The sequence below is a fragment of the Salmo salar genome, chromosome ssa26 (genome assembly GCF_905237065.1).
Source record: "Salmo salar chromosome ssa26, Ssal_v3.1, whole genome shotgun sequence".
In the NCBI taxonomy this organism is placed as follows: Eukaryota; Metazoa; Chordata; class Actinopteri; order Salmoniformes; family Salmonidae; genus Salmo; species Salmo salar.
Window position 1 is genome coordinate 7,675,198 of NC_059467.1, and position 15,198 is coordinate 7,690,395.

Consider the following 15,198-nt stretch of genomic DNA (forward strand, 5'->3'; position numbering starts at 1 on the left):
TGTCGCAAAGCTAACTAAAAAGCAGCCTTCGCAAATGGAGGATGGCTTTCACTTCAGCAGTAATAAATGTATGAACTTCTTTGAGGAAAAGATCATGATCATTAGAAAGCAAATTACGGACTCCTCTTTAAATCTGGGTATTCCTCCAAAGCTCCATTGTCCTGAGTCTACACAATTCTGCCAGGACCTAGGATCAAGTGAGATACTAAAGTGTTTTAGTACTATATCTCTTGACACAATGATGAAAATAATAATGGCCTCCAAACCCTCAAGCTGCATACTGGACCCTATTCCAACTAAACTACTGAAAGAGCTGCTTCCTGTGCTTGGCCCTCCTATGTTGAACATAATAAACGGCTCTCTATCCACCGGATGTGTACCAAGCTCACTAAAAGTGGCAGTAATAAAGCCTCTCTTGAAAAAGCCGAATCTTGACCCAGAAATTATAAAAAACTATCGGCCTATATCGAATCTTCCATTCCTCTCAAAAACTTTAGAAAAAGCTGTTGCACAGCAACTCACTGCCTTCCTGAAGACAAACAATGTATACGAAACGCTTCAGTCTGGTTTTAGACCCCATCATAGCACTGAGACTGCACTTGTGAAGGTGGTAAATGACCTTTTAATGACGTCAGACCGAGGCTCTGCATCTGTCCTCGTGCTCCTAGATCTTAGTGCCGCTTTTGATACCATCGATCACCACATTCCTTTGGAGAGATTGGAAACCCAAATTGGTCTACATGGACAAGTTCTGGCCTGGTTTAAATCTTATCTGTCGGAAAGATATCAGTTTGTCTCTGTGAATGGTTTGTCCTCTGACAAATCAATTGTACATTTCGGTGTTCCTCAAGGTTCCGTTTTAGGACCACTATTGTTTTCACTATATATTTTACCTCTTGGGGATGTCATTCGAAAACATAATGTTAAATTTCACTGCTATGCGGACGACACACAGCTGTACATTTCAATGAAACATGGTGAAGCCCCAAAATTGCCCTCGCTAGAAGCCTGTGATTCAGACATAAAGAGATGCTTGTTCTAGGTCCCAAGAAACAAAGAGATCTTCTGTTGAATCTGACAATTAATCTGGATGGTTGTACAGTCGTCTCAAATAAAACTGTGAAGGACCTCGGCGTTACTCTGGACCCTGATCTCTCTTTTGAAGAACATATCAAGACTGTTTCAAGGACAGCTTTTTTCCATCTACGTAACATTGCAAAAATCAGAAACTTTCTGTCCAAAAATGACGCAGAAAAATTAATCCATGCTTTTGTTACTTCTAGGCTGGACTACTGCAATGCTCTACTTTCCGGCTACCCAGATAAAGCACTAAACAAACTTCAGTTAGTGCTAAATACGGCTGCTAGAATCCTGACTAGAACCAACAAATTTGATCATATTACTCCAGTGCTAGCCTCCCTACACTGGCTTCCTGTTAAGACAAGGGCTGATTTCAAGGTTTTACTGCTAACCTACAAAGCATTACATGGGCTTGCTCCTACCTATCTTTCCGATTTGGTCCTGCCGTACATACCTACACGTACGCTACAGTCACAAGACGCAGGCCTCCTAATTGTCCCTAGAATTTCTAAGCAAACGGCTGGAGGTAGGGCTTTCTCCTATAGAGCTCCATTTTTATGGAATGGTCTGCCTACCAATGTGAGAGACGCAGACTCAGTCTCAACCTTTAAGTCTTTACTGAAGACTTATCTCTTCAGTAGGTCCTATGATTAAGTATAGTCTGGCCCAGGAGTGTTTAGGTGAACGGAAAGGCTGGAGCAACGAACCGCCCTTGCTGTCTCTGCCTTGCCGGTTCCCCTCTTTCCACTGGGATTCTCTGCCTCTAACCCTTTTACAGGGGCTGAGTCACTGGCTTACTGGTGTTCTTCCATGCCGTCCATGGGAGGGGTGCGTCACTTGAGTGGGTTGAGTCACTGACGTGGTCTTCCTGTCTGGGTTGGCGCCCCCCCTTGGGTTGTGCCATGGCGGAGATCGTTGTGGGCTATACTCGGCCTTGTCTTAGGACGGTAAGTTGGTGGTTGGAGACATCCCTCTAGTGGTGTAGGGGCTGTGCTTTGGCAAAGTGGGTGGGGTTATATCCTGCCTGTTTGGCCCTGTCCGGGGGTATCATCGGATGGGGCCACAGTGTCTTCTGATCCCTCCTGTCTCAGCCTCCAGTATTTATGCTGCAGTAGTTTATGTGTCGGGGGGCTAGGGTCAGTCTGTTACATCTGGAGTATTTCTCTTGTCTTATCCGGTGTCCTGTATGAATTTAAATATGCTCTCTCTAATTCTCTCTTTCTGTCTTTCTCTCGGAGGACCTGAGCCCTAGGACCATGCCTCAGGACTACCTGGTATGATGACTCCTTGCTGTCCCCAGTCCACCTGGCCGTGCTGCTGCTCCAGTTTCAACTGTTCTGCCTGCGGCTATGGAACCCTGACCTGTTCACCGGACATGCTTGTTGCACCCTCGACAACTACTATGATTATTATTATTTGACCATGCTGGTCATTTATGAACATTTTAACATCTTGACCATGTTCTGTTATAATATCCACCCTGCACAGCCAGAAGAGGACTGGCCACCCCTCAAAGCCTGGTTCCTCTCTAGGTTTCTTCCTAGGTTTTTGGCCTTTCTAGGGAGTTTTTCCTAGGGAGTTTTTCCTAGCCACCGTGCTTCTTTCACATGCATTGCTTGCTGTTTGGGGTTTTAGGCTGGGTTTCTGTACAGCACTTTGAGATATCAGCTGATGTACAAAGGGCTATATAAATAAATTTGATTTGATTTGACTATGATTGATTGATTAAACAAACTCCTGTTTGTTTATTGTACTTTTGATCAACTTGTATGCTATTTGTTATCCAAATCCCTGAGCACGATTTTATGTTATTTATCTTCAGCTGTAATGCTCACTGTTTCCCTGTTTCTTTCCAGGTTGAGGGAGGATTTCCCTCTTGTATTACCCTCTTTCCAGGCTGACCGGTGAGGTCTCCTACTACTGAGAGGTTGCTTTTCCCATCGACGGAATTTCAGATAGTGAACCTGGTGAGTAAACAATGGGAATTCTTAGCTTTCAAGTATCTGGAGGTCATTGGCAACTTTGCTGTTTGTGTGAGTGTGTAAGTGCATGTATCATTGTCTGTAACGTGCATGATGTCGCTCTTGCTGCTGGTGAGTCTCTGATCCACCTCTATGCAGACGACACCATTCTGTATAATTCTGGCCCTTCTTTGGACACTGTGTTAACAACCCTCCAGATGAGCTTCAATGCCATACAACTCTCCTTTCGTGCCCTCCAACTGCTCTTAAATAAAAGTAAAACTAAATGCATGCTCTTCATCCGATCGCTGCCTGCACCTGCCTGCCCGTCCAGCATCACTACTGTGGACGGTTCTGACTTAGAATATGTGGACAACTACAAATACCTAGGTGTCTGGTTAGACTGTAAGCTCTCCTTCCAGACTCACATCAAACATCTCCAATCCAAAGTTAAATCTAGAATTGGCTTCCTATTTCTCAACAAAGTATCCTTCACTCATGCTGCCAAACATACCCTCGTAAAAACTGACCATACTACCGATCCTCGACTTCGGCTATGTCATTTACAAAATAGCCTCCAATACCCTACTCAATAAACTGGATGCAGTCTATTACAGTGCCATCCATTTTGTCACCAAAGCCCCATATACTACCCACCACTGCGACCTGTACGCTCTCGTTGGCTGGCCCTCGCTTCATACTCGTCGCCAAACCCACTGGCTCCAGGTCATCTTCAAGACCCTGCTAGGTAAAGTCCCCCCTTATCTCCGCTCACTGGTCACCATAGCAGCACCCACCTGTAGCACATGCTCCAGCAGGTATATCTCTCTGGTCACCCCCAAAGCCAATTCCTCCTTTGGCCGTCTCTCCTTCCAGTTCTCTGCTGCCAATGACTGGAACGAACTACAAAAATCTCTGAAACTGGAAACACTTATCTCCCTCACTAGCTTTAAGCACCAGCTGTCAGAGCAGCTCACAGATCACTGCACCTGTACATAGCCCATCTATAATTTAGCCCATACAACTACCTCTTCCCCTACTGTATTTATTTATTTTGTTTATTTTGCTCCTTTGCGCCCCATTATTTCTATTTCTACTTTGCACTTTCTTCCACTGCAAATCTACCATTCCAGTGTTTTACTACCAGTGTTTTACTTGCTATATTGTATTTACTTTGCCACCATGGCCTTTACCTCCCTCATCTCACCTCATTTGCTCACATTGTATATAGACTTATTTTTCTACTGTATTATTGACTGTGTTGTTGTATGTGTCGAACTGCTTTGCTTTATCTTGGCCAGGTCACAATTGTAAATGAGAACTTGTTCTCAACTTGCCTACCTGGTTAAATAAAGGTGAAATAAAATAAAATAAATAAAAATGTGTGTGTGTGTGTTAGGTCATTGCTCAAAGTAATGTACAGTGATGCACACCAAAGTCATGAATGTAAAACCCAGAGCCATTGATATGAACTAGTTATTACCACAGCATGTCTGATTTTAAACATACGTCTCAGTAGTGGTAATCCTGTTACTGGATCTCTGCATTGGTGATACATACACACACACACACATACACAGTCACACACCCTGCAAGTTGCAGGGAAGATAAGTCAGGTTGTATGAATGTGGAAGGGTGTGTGCCTGCATGCCTGTGTCTATGCGTGTTTCTAACTGTACCCTGCGAAGCTTCGTATAGTGTGGTTCAATCAGCCTCGGCGCAGCAGCGCTAGACTGGGTCTTTCTGCTGATATCTGTGTTGTTATCCCCCATCTGTCAGCCTGCTGTCTGCCTGGCCTCCATTGCTTTGATCCATGCACACTTAACATTGCTGCAAATGGCTTGGCTTTAGATTTGTCCTCATTAAACATTTAAAACACAATCTATATTCACAGCCAGATGTGGTGATGTGTGGGTAAGTTTGTTTGTGTGTGTGAGTGATGCGCGGGTTGACTCACAACCCGCAGTCCCCGCAGTTATATCCACGGGGCAGGCACATTTAGGGTCATGAAATGTTGTGTGGATGAAAGGCAGGTTGAAAAAAGAAAAAACAATAAATGTATCATTCATGTGCAACTTATAGGCTACATTGAGGTTTTTCTTAAATAATTTTCGGCCTATCTGGCATTACCCCTACCTACATGTACACATTACCTCAACTAGCCTGTACCCCCTCACATTGACTCGGTACAGGTACCCCCTGTATATAGCCTCGTTATTGTTATGTAATCTTATTGTGTTACTTTTTATTTTATTTTTCACATTCTCTGCACAACTGAGCAAGAGGACAAGTACATTAGAGTGTTTAGTTTGAGAAACAGACGCCTCCCAAGTCCTCAACTGGCAGCTTCATTAAATAGTACCCACAAAACACCAGTCTCAACATCAACAGTGAAGAGGCGACTCCGGGATGCTAGCCTTCTAGGCAGAGTTGCAAAGAAAAATACAAATCTCAGGCTGGCTAATAAAAAGAAAAGATTTAGATGGGCAAAATAACACAGACACTGGACAGAGGAACTCTGCCTAGAAGGCCAGCATCCCGGAGTCGCCTCTTCACTGTTGACGTTGAGACTGGTGTTTTGCGGGTACTATTTAATGAAGCTGCCATTTGAGGACTTGTGAGGCATCTGTTTCTAAAACTAGACACTCTAATGTACTTGTCCTCTTGCTCAGTTGTGCACGGGGCCTCCCACTCCTCTTTCTATTCTGGTTAGAGCCAGTTTGCGCTGTTCTGTGAATGGAGTAGTACACACCGTTGTATGAGATCTTCAGTTTCTTGGCAATTTCTTGCATGGAATAGCCTTAATTTCTCAGAACAAGAATAGACTGACGAGTTTCAGAAGAAAGTTATTTGTTGCTGGCCATTTTGAGGCTGTAATCGAACCCACAAATGCTGATGCTCAACTAGTCTAAAGAAGGCCAGTTTTATTGCTTCTTCAATCAGGACATCAGTTTTCAGCTGTGCTAACATAATTGCAAAAGGGTTTTCAAATGATCAATTAGCCTTTTAAAATAATAAACTTGGATTAGCTAACACAACATGCCATTGGAACACAGGAGTGATGGTTGCTGATAGTGGGCCTCTGTACGCCTATGTAGATATTCATAAAAGATCTGCCGTTTCCAGCTACAATAGTCATTTACAACATTAACATTATCTACACTGTATATCTGATCAATTCGATGTTATTTTAATGGACCAAAAATTTGCTTTTCTTTCAAAAATAAGGACATTTCTGAGTGACCCCTAACTGTTGAACGGTAGTGTAAATGGAGGGCCTACATGTGGCCTATCAACTTTCACAGTGAAAGCTTTTGTTGAATGTTTTGTGCATATGAATTAAATGAATATTGCCAAATGCATCAGTAAAAAATATTTTGCCTATTTAATGCAACCCTTGCTGTTATCACAGAGCAGCATGCTTTAAAATTGTAAAATGTAATTTAATTTAACCTTTATTTAACAAGGCAAGTCAGTTAGGAACAAATTCTTATTTACACTGCTCAAAAAAATAAAGGGAACACTAAAATAACACATCCTAGATCTGAATGAATGAAATAATCTTATTAAATACTTTTTTCTTTACATAGTTGAATGTGCTGACAACAAAATCACATAAAAATGATCTATGGAAATCCAATTTATCAACCCATGGAGGTCTGGATTTGGAGTCACACTCAAAATTAAAGTGGAAAACCAAACTACAGGCTGATCCAACTTTGATGTAATGTCCTTAAAACAAGTCAAAATGAGGCTCAGTAGTGTGTGTGGCCTCCACGTGCCTGTATGAACTCCCTACAACGCCTGGGCATGCTCCTGATGAGGTGGCGGATGGTCCCCTGAGGGATCTCCTCCCAGACCTGGACTAAAGCATCCGCCAACTCCTGGACAGTCTGGTGCAACGTGGTGTTGGTGGATGGAGCGAGACATGATGTCCCTGATGTGCTCAATTGGATTCAGGTCTGGGGAACGGGCGGGCCAGTCCATAGCATCAATGCCTTCCTCTTGCAGGAACTGCTGACACACTCCAGCCACATGAGGTCTAGCATTGTCTTGCATTAGGAGGAACCCAGGGCCAACCGCACCAGCATATGGTCTCACAAGGGGTCTGAGGATCTCATCTCGGTACCTAATGGCAGTCAGGCTACCTCTGGCGAGCACATGGAGGGCTGTGCGGCCCCCCAGAGAAATGCCACCCCACACCATGACTGACCCACCGCCAAACCGGTCATGCTGGAGGATGTTGCAGGCAGCAGAACGTTCTCCACGGCGTCTCCAGACTCTGTCACGTCTGTCACATGTGCTCAGTGTGAACCTGCTTTCATCTGTGAAGAGCACAGGGCGCCAGTGGCGAATTTGCCAATCTTGGTGTTCTCTGGCAAATGCCAAACGTCCTGCACGGTGTTGGCCTGTAAGCACAACCCCCACCTGTGGACGTCGGGCCCTCATACCACCCTCATGGAGTCTGTTTCTGACCGTTTGAGCAGACACATGCACATTTGTGGCCTGCTGGAGGTCATTTTGCAGGGCTCTGGCAGTGCTCCTCCTGCTCCTCCTTGCACAAAGGCTGAGGTAGCAGTCCTGCTGCTGGGTTGTTGCCCTCCTACGGCCTCCTCCACGTCTCCTGATGTACTGGCCTGTCTCCTGGTAGCGCCTCCATGCTCTGGACACTACGCTGACAGACACAGCAAACCTTCTTGCGACACAGCTCGCATTGATGTGCCATCCTGGATGAGCTGCACTACCTGAGCCACTTGTGTGGGTTGTAGACTCCGTCTCATGCTACCACTAGAGTGAAAGCACTGCCAGCATTCAAAAGTGACCAAAACATCAGCCAGGAAGCATAGGAACTGAGAAGTGGTCTGTGATTACCACCTGCAGAACCACTCCTTTATTGGGGGTGTCTTGCTAATTGCCTATAATTTCCACCTGTTGTCTATTCCATTTGCACAACAGCATGTGAAATGTATTGTCAATCAGTGTTGCTTCCTAAGTGGACAGTTTGATTTCACAGAAGTGTGATTGACTTGGAGTTACATTGTGTTGTTTAAGTGTTCCCTTTATTTTTTTGAGCAGTGTACATGGCGGCCTACCCCGGCCAAACCCTCCCCTAACTGGGCGACGCTAGGCCAATTGTGCGCCGCCTTACGGGACTCCCGATCACGGCTGGGTGTGATACAGCCCGGGATCGAACCAAGGTCTGTGGTGACGCATCTAGCACTGAGATGGCACAAAACTGACATAAATGTTTGGAAATGATGACTTAACTTTCTCATCCATAGCCTTAAAACACTTGTTTAGCTCACATCTGAAGGCTGGGGGGCAGGACGTACTGCGGATCGCTAAAATATCCTAATGATTATGATCACACTTCCTCAATTCAAATATTGTGGCGACACTATACCAAAAATGGTTTGGTATGGTTTAGAAACTTGGGAACCAAGTTCGGGTTATCAGTGTGGCCCTATCACCTGGACATGTTGAAATCTTGTATCTTCATGCCTCTAATAAAAACATCAAGGCTTCCGTCATAACTGTCCATTTATTTTAAAAATAAGAATTTCAGGTGGCAGTTTGGAATAAACTAATCCCGTTCGAATCGTCCTCTGGAATAATGGACATTCTGGAGTAATAATTACAAAATCAACACTCTTTAGTAATAATAATCCCGTGCGAACAGGTCTTTGGTCATGTGCATGCAATGCATACATGTGGCACGTAAAGAGAGCAAGGGTGGGAAGGAATAGGGAATGTTTTTCGTATACAAATGAGGGTTACAGAACTTTTCAGTCAGAAATGTCGGTAGTTATGTTGCAGCTTCATCAACACGGACAGTGCGATAAAGACTTTGATGTTCTGTGGTGGTCGCTGCATCAGGGAGGAGAGAGAGACAACGGGTGCTAGTCATACAGTCACTTGCTGTCTTTTCTTTTAACACAGTGCAGCAAGTCTGAGCCTGGCCTGGCACAATCAAATCAATTGCTAGTCAGACACCCCCTAGTCATTTGTGTCTTCATTATTTCATCAAAGAGTGTGCTTAAAGCGTCAGACAAGCTCAGTGAATATAGTTGATTTCATTAAAACACATAGGGTGTGTCAATATATGGGAAACAAAACAAGTAAAAAAAAAATTGACTATATGATTGTTCGAAAGACCAGACTACTCTTGGTTGACCAAGATATTTTTTAGTCGGGGACAGCCCTAGTGAGCATGCATGTGTGGGTGCGTGTGTTTATCCTTTGTTAAACACATTCTCTCCTGGTCGTGCTGTGTGACAGGCTATATCCAGTGAGACTCATAAGGTCTCTGTCAGAGCATTGGATCGTAATAAACTTGAGCGCTTAGTATAACCATACACACTGGCACATGGGTGGTGGGGATTTGATGTGGTTCACAGGCTCACACAGACCTTACACACACACACACACACACACACACACACACACACACACACACACACACACACACAGCATCCCACCTGTCCTCTCCTTCACAGGAGCCAGACACATCATTACAGAGCTGACTGGTCAGGGTTAGGAGTTTCTACTACAATACCTCTCTTGCCCTGCCCTGACCCCTACCCCTTGACCCCTGACCACTGAAAGTGGACGGAGCTTATTGTCTTTAGCACTGCCTGATTGGCCACGGGGCTTAGAGGGTCAGGTGGTGTGCTGACTTTACACTTTACACTTTGCACACAGGGAGGTTAGAGTATCTCATAATATATCTGAGCCTGCTGTGCTGTGTCTTATGGTCAGTGCCACGCAGTGCCTCAGGGGCCATGGCTGCTCATATAGGCTATGAGATATTTCTCTACTTTGAACTTGGAGAATCCAGTTCTACCTTCTCCTCAGCAGATTAGTTACTGACTGGGAGGGGTAATTATGATATTCCCATTTTGGGGGTGGGGGTTGTGTATAGGTACACTAAGTGTACAAAACATTAGGAACACCTTCCTAATACTGAGTTGCACGCCCCTTTTTGCCCTCAGAACAGCCTTAATTTATCGGGGCATGGACTCTACAAGGAAGTCAAAAGCTTTCCAGAGTGATGCTGTCCCATGTTTGACTTCAATGCTTCCCACAGTTGTGTTCAAGTTGGCTGGATGTCTTTTGGGTGTTGTGGACCATTCTTGATACACATGGGAAACGGTTGAGCGTGAAAAACCCAGCGGCGTTGCAGTTCTTGACACACTCAAACCTGTGCGCCTGGCACCTTCTTCCATTCACTTGGTCAGTCTATATCATGGAAAGAGCAGGTGTTCCTAATGTTTTCTGCACTCAGTGTATACGTTTTAGGGATGGTGGGGGGCGGGGGGTGATATCAGGATGGAGATGGGAGGCAGTGGGGTGGAGGGTTTTAAATAGCTCTGTGTGTGAGTCCACCAGTAGTTATTGACAGGGAGAAATGGTAACTGGGTATAATCCAATGAAGATGTGTTTATTTAGACTGGCAGTTGTTTAGACTGGCAGGGATTATATGAAGAGTTTATTTCCAAAACGCTATATACGTACATGTTCAGGCATGTTTTTTTCACTATATAATCATGGCATTGGGTTGTTCAATGACAAAGATGTATTTGTTTAAAATCTATCATTTTTGATGGTTTCATTTCGGAGACACAAATAATCATGCTATATACAGTATTCGCCTCACTCTCAGAGAAATAAGTAGTACTGCTAGGTTTTACAGTGAATTGTAAATAACAACGTTTTTAATAAAGAACTGTACAAATGATACAATTATAAAAACTAAAAAAATTCAATACAGTAATATGAGATCTGTATGTAAATACCTTTACATTTGACATTGTTGTCATTTAGTAGATGTTTTTAACTAGAGCGACTTACAGTTAGTGCATTCATCTTAAGATAGTTAGTTGAGACAACCACATGTCACAGTCAAACATACAGGATTTGAACATTCCATTCCAGCTTAACAATGGATATATAGCTGTAATAAGGGTCGTCTAAAGGAGACCAAAATGCGGCGTGTGAAGTGCTCATATTTACTTTTAATGAAAACACTTTGCAAAATAACAAAACGACCAACAGTCCCGTCAGGTACAAACAACAAAACGGAAAACAACCACCCACAAAACCCCATGAAAAACAGGCTGCCTAAGTATGGCTTCCAATCAGAGACAACGAAAAACACCTGCCTCTGATTGGAAACCATACCCGGCCACAACATAGAACGACAATCTAGACAACCCACCTAGAAAACAGAAAACCCAAAATACATAGACAAAAACACCCCCCTGTCACACCCTGACCAATTTACTATGGAAAAATGACCTCATTCTAAGGTCAGAATGTGACAATAGCGTTTTTCAAAAAACACATTTTAACCTAAAATCTATGAATATAGAAATCTGAAAGCTGTCATATTTTACACACACATGAACATACCCATAAGCAATCATTTCTGATGAAAAAACACAGTGAACAATTGGTTGACATAGCATTTTGGAAATAAACTCTTCATATTGAAAGAGGGAAAATTAGGGAAGAGATTGAAAGACAGGAGACGTGATTTCATTACAGGCTCATAATGGAAGTGAGCTGAAGTGAGCATCCTCAGCCCTTCCTCTCCTCCTCACCCCTCTCTACACTTCTGCTGTCCTCATTGCCTCTCTTCCCCTCTTTCCATCTGTTACACTTCTCCCTCCCCTCTCTCCATCTCTAAACCTACCTCCACCCATTCTCCTCCCTCTCCTCTTCTCCCCTTCTAAAGGCCCTTTCTCTCCTCCTCTTGTCCATCTTATCCACTCCTCCTCTCCTCCCCCTCTCATCCACTACTCTTTCAGAGAGATAAATGCCTCTCATCTTCTGCTTTGGAAGGTAAGAAATTGTGCTTCTGCTCCACTGGGGAAATATACTCTACCCTGTCCTTTATCATCCCTCTCCCCACTGCACTCCGCTCCTCTCATCTCCTCTTCTCCCCTCCATAAACAGTCCCTCTTTCCTCCCCCTTTTCCCATAAGGCCTACTGTCACACGTCCATCTCTCTTTCTCTTCCCCTCTCTCCAGCTCTCTCTCGCGCTTTCGCTCTCTCCCGCTCTATTCCTCTATTGCTCTCAGCTGAGAAAACCCTTATGGTTTACTCTCTCCTTTTCTCATACATGGAGATTTTACCTGATTATTACATGTTCTTTGCCTTCATGATCTCTGTTTTTAGGGATTCATTTATATTATTTGAGCCCCGGCCAGTTTTGGATGATTAACTACTAAGTTAACCTCTATGGGCTAGGTGGGAAGCGTCCCACCCGTGGTGCACTCCATCAACAGCAGGTGCATTTCAAGAGCGGCAAATTTGAATCCAAATAAATGTCAAAATTCAAATTTTTCAAACATACAACTATTTTACACCCTTTGAAAGATAAACATCTCCTTAATCTAACCACGTTTTACGATTTCAAAAAGGTTTTACGGCGAAAGCATAAATTTAGAGTATGTTAGGACAGTACATTTACAAGAGTTGTGTGTAATGTTGTGCCAATTCAAAGACAGGCGTCACCAAAACCATAAATCAGCTAAAATGATGCACTAACCTTTTACAATCTCCAACAGATGACACTCCTAGGACATTGTGTTAGACAATGCATGCATTTTTAGTTCTATCAAGTTCATATTTATATCCAAAAACAGCGTTTTACTGTGGCGTTGATGTTCAGGAAATCGTTTCCCTTCAATAACCGGCAGTCAAGTCAGCACCACAAATTAAATAATTAAAATTAGAAAACATTGGTAAAATATTATATTGTCATTTAAAGAATTATAGATTTACATCTCTTGAACGCAATCAACTTGCCAGATTTAAAAATAACCTTACTGGGAAATCACACTTTGCAATAATCTGAGCACTGCACCCAGAAAAATACACGTTGCGATACAGACTAGCCGCCATGTTGGGGAGATCTAAAATCGAAAATACTATGTAAATAATCCATTACCTTTGATTCTCTTCATCAGATGTCACTTCCAGGTATCACAGGTCCATAACGAATGTAGTTTTGTTCAAAAAAGCTCATCATTTATAACCAAAAATCTCCGTCTTGTTAGCACATGATCTAAGCCCGCCGGACTTCACTTCATGAACGAGGGGAAAAAATATATTTACGTTCGTTCAAACATGTCAAACGTTGTATAGCATAAATCATTAGGGCCTTTTTTAACCAGAACATGAATAATATTCAAGGTGGACGAATGCATTCTCTTTTATAACGTATTGGAACGAGGGTACCCAACATGAACTCGCGCCAGGTGTCTAATGGGCCATCATCGTTCCATGGCTCTTGTTCGGTCAGATCTCCCTCCAGAAGACTCAAAACACTTTGTAAAGGCTGGTGACATCTAGTGGAAGCAATAGGAAGTGCCAAAATATTCCTCAGCCCCTGTGGTTTTCAATGGCATAGGTTTAAAGGTAATACAACACATCAGGTATCCACTTCCTGTCAGAAAATGTCTCAGGGTTTTGCCTGCCAAATGAGTTCTGTTATACTCACAGACACCATTCAAACAGTTTTAGAAACTTTAGGGTGTTTTCTATCCATATATAATAAGTATATGCATATTCTAGTTACTGGGTAGGATTAGTAACCAGATTAAATCGGGTACATTTTTTTATCCAGCCGTGCAAATACTGCCCCCTAGCCCCAACAGGTTAATGATGCTGTTGTTTTTGAAGGCACCGAGACGCAGAGATAGCGTAGCCAATGTTCTTTCCAATAGCCCTCATACTACCAACATATTTTACAGACATTTTCTACCAACTAGCCGGCCTTTGCCCCATACCCTGCCCTGGACTTTAGTCACTGTTACTAGTCGGCTACCACACGGCACTCAACCCTGCACCTTAGAGACTGGTCACTTTAATAATGTTAACATACTGCTTCACCCACTTCATATGTACAGTATATACTGTATTCTAATCAAGGCTGATCCTATATAACTACTGCTGTACACACATGTTCTATTCATATACTGTCCATAAGGTGTATGCACTCCATCATATACAGTACCAGTCAAAAGTTTGGAGAAGAGATTGGCTGTCTGGCAGCTTGTTTATCCTGTGTTTTTAACACTGTAGCTGCCTTCCCTGCCACGTCTCCCTTGGAAGGTAGAGCAGACAAGTTGTACTGAGATAGGGCTACTGGGTTTCTATTAGGAAGCATGGAGAGGTAAGACAGGGTGGATATCCCCGCAGGTCTCGTTCCAGAATGTTCTTGGAGGGGAAACACAACAGGTGCCATGGAAACCCAATCTCTGTCGCTCTGTCGCTCTGTCTCTCTGTCTCTCTGTCTCTCTCTGTCTGTCTCTGTCTCTCTCTGTCTGTCTCTGTCTCTCTCTGTCTCTCTCTCTCTCCACTGTTTCCTACCCACCTATTTATATGGGACACCCTTTGGGAGCCAGGGAAACCTAAACCATGTAAACTCCCTTCTCTCTCTCCCCCTTCCCACTCCTTTTATGGTGCTGGAGAAACCCAACCCTGGGAACCCCCCTCCTGTTTATGTTGGACCCCCTGTATTGGTGTTTGGGTAGGGGGACTATGGGTCTACTGGCCAAGGCCCCGCCAGGGTGACCCTTAACCCCATAATTAGGAGATAAGAAGAGGTGTTAACCTGCGTTAGTCATCTGGTTTGACAGCCACTGGATCCTCAGCCAACAACCCTGGACACTGATCTAAGGTCAGTTCTGGCTGCGTCTCCTCTAATGGTGAGGGATGGCAGAAGGTAAGCTGATCCTAGATCTATAACTGTGCCTATGGGTAACTTCTACCCAAAGCAACCAGAGGAGAAAGAGCATTGGAGACGAGAGGAAAGCAGTGAAAGCAGTTGAACTCCACTAAATGTTCATTTGCAATATAAAATCTTATAACCGGTGCCTGTAAAAGTGCTGTAGGGAACACTGTCCTTTCATCAGGGTGTTTTCTTTTTGGTAATGGTATAGACCGGCTAGTGCTGCTACCAGTTGTTTGTGTGTGGTTGTTTGTAGTTGTTTCCACATCTGACTGGCTTGGTTTAGCTTGGAGGCTCAAAGGCAAACTGGTGCTCTAGGGACTGAGATTGCATTGCATTGCATTTCAGCATATATATATTTTTTCTTACACACACACGCACCCGCACGCACGCACACACACACACACACACACACA

The 15,198-nt window shown here is 43.7% G+C and overlaps 1 protein-coding gene across 3 annotated transcripts in view; it reads left to right on the forward strand.

Annotated features, from left to right (window-relative positions):
- LOC106587065 (LARGE xylosyl- and glucuronyltransferase 2) overlaps positions 1–15,198 on the forward strand; it is a 287,326-nt gene that overhangs the window by 235,581 nt on the left and 36,547 nt on the right. For all 3 annotated transcript variants that reach the window (XM_014174962.2, XM_045708271.1, XM_014174961.2), the window contains one exon: positions 2,937–3,047. The gene's annotated coding sequence lies outside the window, so the exon portion shown is untranslated. The remainder of the gene's footprint in view (positions 1–2,936; positions 3,048–15,198) is intronic.